The 4,727-nt window shown below is 41.7% G+C and overlaps 1 long non-coding RNA gene across 2 annotated transcripts; it reads right to left on the reverse strand.

Annotated features, from left to right (window-relative positions):
- Positions 1 to 1,524: 1,524 nt before the first annotated feature.
- On the reverse strand, positions 1,525 to 4,418 carry LOC146398528 (uncharacterized). Of its 2 annotated transcripts, none has more exons than XR_014820020.1 (3): positions 4,353 to 4,418; positions 4,101 to 4,198; positions 1,525 to 2,587 (listed from the first exon to the last, which is right to left on the reverse strand). It is a non-coding gene; the product is annotated as an uncharacterized LOC146398528 (long non-coding RNA). The 2 variants fall into 2 exon arrangements; XR_014820019.1 differs by having other exon boundaries at positions 1,525 to 3,100.
- Positions 4,419 to 4,727: the final 309 nt, after the last annotated feature.

Below are 4,727 nucleotides of genomic sequence, written 5' to 3' on the forward strand. Positions count from 1 at the left end.
CATTGTACATACACATATAACCATTCTTTTTCAGACTCTCTTCCCATATAGGTTTTTAAAGAGAGTAAACTTCCCTGTGCTGTACAGTAGGTCCTTGTTACCTACCTGTTTTTAATATAGTATTATGTATATGTTAATTCCAACCTCCTATCTATCCCTCTCCCCAGCATTTCCCCTTTGGTAACATAAATTTTGTTTCAAAATCTATCAGTCTGTTTCCATTTTGTGAATAAGTTCTTTTGTATTTTTTTTATTATATTCCACATATTGATGAACTCATATTTTTCTCTGACTTCACTTACTGTGATAATCTCTAGGTACATCCGTATTGCTGCAAATGGCATTATTTTATTATTTTTTATGGCAAAGTAATATTCCGCAGAATATATGTACCACATCTATATCCATGCCTCTGTTGATGGACATTTTGGTTGCCTCCATGTCTTGACTATTGTATATAGTGCTGCTGTGAACAGTGGGGTGTATATATATATATATATATTAATCAAGTTATGGTTTTCTTCAGATATATTCCCAGAGGTGAGATTGCTGGATCATATGCTAACTCTGTCTTTAGTTTTTGAGGAACCTCCGTACTCTTTTCCACAGTGGCTGTACCAACTTACACTCCCACTAACAATGTAGGAGAGTTCCCTTTCTCCACACCCTCTCCAGCATTCATTATTTGTAGACTTTTTTTTTTTTCCCCTCTTTTATGCAGCTGCACCTGCAGCATATGAGCCAGGGGTCAAAATCAGAGCTGCAGCTGAAGACCTGTGCTACAGCCACAGTGACACTGGATCTGAGCTGCCAACACTGGATCTGTGACCTACATGGCCTCTTGCAGCTATGCCAGATCCTTAACCCACTGAGCCAGGCCAGGGATTGAATTCGTATTGTTGTGGACACTATATTGGGTCCTTAACCCACTGAGCCACAACTGGAACTCCCATAGGTGTCCTAATAATGGCCATTCTGACCAGTGTGAAGTGGTACCTCATTGTACTTTCAATTTGCATTTTTCTAATGATTACTGATGTTGAGTATTTTTTCCTGTGCCTATTGGCCATTTATATTTATTTTTTGGAGAAATGTCTATTTAGGTCTTCTGCCCACTTGTTGATTGGGTTATTTTGTTGTTCTTGTTGTTGAGTTGTATGAGCTGTTCGTATGTTTTGGAAATTAAGCTCTCGTTGGTCACATCATTTGCAAATGTTTTCTCCCATTCTATAGGATGTCTTTTCATTTTGTTTATTGTTTCCTTTTCTGTGCCAAAGCTTATGTTTGATTAGGTCCCATTTGTTTATTTTTGTTTTTATTTGTATTGCTTTAGGAGACTGACCTAAGAAAACATTGGTATGATTTATGTCAGAGAAATGACATAATGATCTCATAATGCTAATGATCTCTTCTAGGACTTTCATGGTGTCATGTTTTATGTTTAAGTATTTAAGCCGTTTGGGGTTTATTTTTGTGTATGCTGTGAGGGTGTGTTCTAAGTTCATTGAGTTACATGCGGCTGTCTAGTTTTCTCAACACCACTTCCTGAAGAGACTGTCTTTGTCTTTTTTTCCTTTGTATATTTCTTGCCTTCATTGTCAAAGATTAACTGACTTATAGGTGTGTGGATTTATTTCTGGGCTCTCTATTCTCTTCCATTAATCCATATATCTGTTTTTGTGCCAATACCATGCTGTTTTGATTATTGTAGCTTTGTAGTCTGAAGTCTGAGAGGGTTATACCTCATAGCAGTTTGATTCTTAATAGCTAAGAACTGGTAACAGCCTAAATATCCATTTCTGGGGAATGGATATCAGTACATGCACGAAAGGGGATACTACTCAGCAGTGAAAAGGTATAAACTGCAGGTACCTGCAGTAATAGGAATGAATCTGAAAGGCATTGTACCAGGTGAAGTAAAACAGACACAAAAGACTGTACACAGTGTGTGATTCCACTTATACAACATTCTAGAAAAGGTAAAACTATAAGGACAAAAATCAGATCAGTGGTTGGGGGCCTGGGGTTGTAGAGAGGGAGGAGTTCATTGCAAGGTGACAGAGGAAACTTTTTGGGGAGGAGGAGTAGAAACCTGATTTGGGGGATTACACAGCTGTACGTATTTGTCATCTAACTGCACTAAAGAGGATGAAATTTATTGTATATCAATTATACCTCTGTAAAGATGATTTTTTTAAAAAAATCACAATTTTTTCTGTTATTAAAAGTTTTTTCCTGTCCATTAAAAAAAATTCAAATCATAGCATCATACCTAAAATATACATAATTTAAAAATAAAAATAGGAAAACCCAACTTGAAATGCAGGTTCAAAACACATCCCACTGGGCAAGCTAAGCAAAGCTGCTTCTTCCATGACAGCTAGAACGGCTCCTCTGTCCAGGGGGCAGGGAAAGCATCTAATCCAGGGATGTCTTCTGTGGTTGGGTGTTAATCACGTTCCATATGACCACACTGACCTTTGCTCTCCTTCTGGTGGAACTGCTAAGGCTTGGGGAAGACCTGTTTACCTTCAGTGAGTGCTGCAGGGTACGAGGTACACTTATTCACCCCAGGATTCAGACGTGCCTGTGGACAGCAGAGGGAAGGATACAGGATTGATGCAAGGATGGTGGGTCAGTGTCAGGAGCTAAGCAACTGGACAGAAAGCATGATGTCCTTGCTGAGCCCCAGCCTCCCCTCTCAGGGACTGGTGTCATGGCCCCAGGCCTTGGAGGCAGCAACACAAATAAACAGAAGAGCTGTTTCATTAAAATCTCTGTAAGACACAGCGGGCTTTGGACACAGTCTTCTGTGACCCCTGAAACAGAGGAGGGCACGTGTTAAAGACAGGATTGCCCCTGAGGCCAGTCTCTGGAGCAGGACAGGGACAGGGCAACAGAGGGTCAGCCAGGGCAGCCTCCAGCTGGAGGGTGATGTCAGGTCTCAGCAGCATCAGCAGCTTTGCAGGTTTGGAAACGGACGTTGCAATGGGAGAACTGGGGCAGCAGGAAGCTGGTGAACGTGAGGTAGCGAGTCTGCTGGAGCCTTGGGGGCCTGATGATTAGCAAGGGGGGCAGAGGATGGGGCAAGCTGAAGTTCCTGCAAAGAGGATAGGTCCAGAGTTAAAGGAAAATTGCTCTCTTACTGTTATAATTACTCCCCACATCCTCCAGCTGGTAGACGGCTGGGGAAAGCACAGCCCGTGGACACCACTTGAAAGTAGCTTGGTTCTATGCTGTATAACATGGTTGTGCAACCACATCCCTCCTCTTCAAAATCTCCCACCTGCAATATCTATAAATCTCCTTAAAGCTACCGCCTCTGCGTACATTTCCCAGGAGCTCTGGTGCATAGCAACTGAATTAGCATCCAGGCCTGCTTAATTAATAAAACGAGCCTGCGTACATCTGCAGTCCTCCATTCAGTTACAGCATGTCCCCCACTCCTATGTGCGATTCAGCCTGTAGCACACACACACACACAAACCCCACATTGCACCAGATAATTATTTTGCCCCCCAAAAAATTCAGCCTGTTTTGACTGAGACCTTTCAGTCATTTTCCTTTTTTTTTCTTTCTTTTTTTTTTTTTTTTTTCTGAATTATGCTTGCTCTGGTGGATAACTGAGAAGCCTCTGCCTCCAGCTTGGCACAAAATGAAACCTAACATTTGTTGAAATAATTGTGACCTTGGGTCTGTTGTGTGATCTCTCTCCCTGAACTTTAATTTTGCCACCTTTAAATGAAGATAATACCACTTTGCAGGATGGAGGTGAGGATTATATACATTAAGTATCTTAACTATAAAGGCAATTTAACATTTTCTACATCACACAAATAGTGGGAGGGAATAAAGACCTGTCTTTTAATCCCACATATGCCACTAAATTGTTGATTGATCTTCAAGAAATTCTTTAACCTCTCTCTTTTTGTAGAGATATTAATACCGGTCAGTGCCCATAGAATTTTTGCAAACATTAAGTGAGATGATATAGATAAAGACAAAGGCAGGTTAAAAAGTAGGAATGATCCTTCCATTTCTGTAGCTTTGGGATCAGTGTGTTCCCTTCAGAATTAACCAAACTTTCCCAATGAGCTCACCTTGTATGTTTCAGGTATAGCTCATCTGTACATTCACATCGACTCAGCCTGAGTGCAGTGGGAGCATTTCCAAGCCCAGTTGGGGTCTCCTGTCACTGCTGAGAAAAAGAAACATGCTCGTAAAACATTGTCGCCCTCGTTCCCGCTGCCCCCATTCCCGCCGCCCCCAGGAATTGCTGTGCAGGTTCCCTTCTCTGCACCTCAGTCTATCTATCAGGAACAACACCGTATTTATTTATTTATTTTGCTCACTGTGCTCATTGGAGGTGGTTTTCCCTCTCCTCATCTTTTGGAGCTGTCACCCTTTGTTGATCATTCTTATTAAGCATTAACTTGGTGAATGGATGAACGTCACTTGGGAACAGCTCTGGAATATTGCAAAACATAAAGCAGTCAGTGCAAACATCTGCAAAACTTGGCAATTACTGTGATTTCAATGAGCTCAGGGCCAAGTCCTTGACAGGCCTTAAGGTCCTCAGAGAATGCTGTGCAGGGAAGATTTATTTGGGGAAAGAGCGAGAAATGTCACTTTGCCCTTCAGGTAGGAGGTGGACTCTGTCAGCATTTGCAGACGTGACTCATAGTCTGATCTTTGCCTTCACCGTGTTATCTAAACAGCCCTCACCC

The sequence above is a fragment of the Sus scrofa genome, chromosome 11 (genome assembly GCF_054392235.1).
Source record: "Sus scrofa isolate SSC_HxYL_T2T_F1_AM1 chromosome 11, Sscrofa_HxYL_maternal_Yorkshire_Landrace_v2.0, whole genome shotgun sequence".
In the NCBI taxonomy this organism is placed as follows: Eukaryota; Metazoa; Chordata; class Mammalia; order Artiodactyla; family Suidae; genus Sus; species Sus scrofa.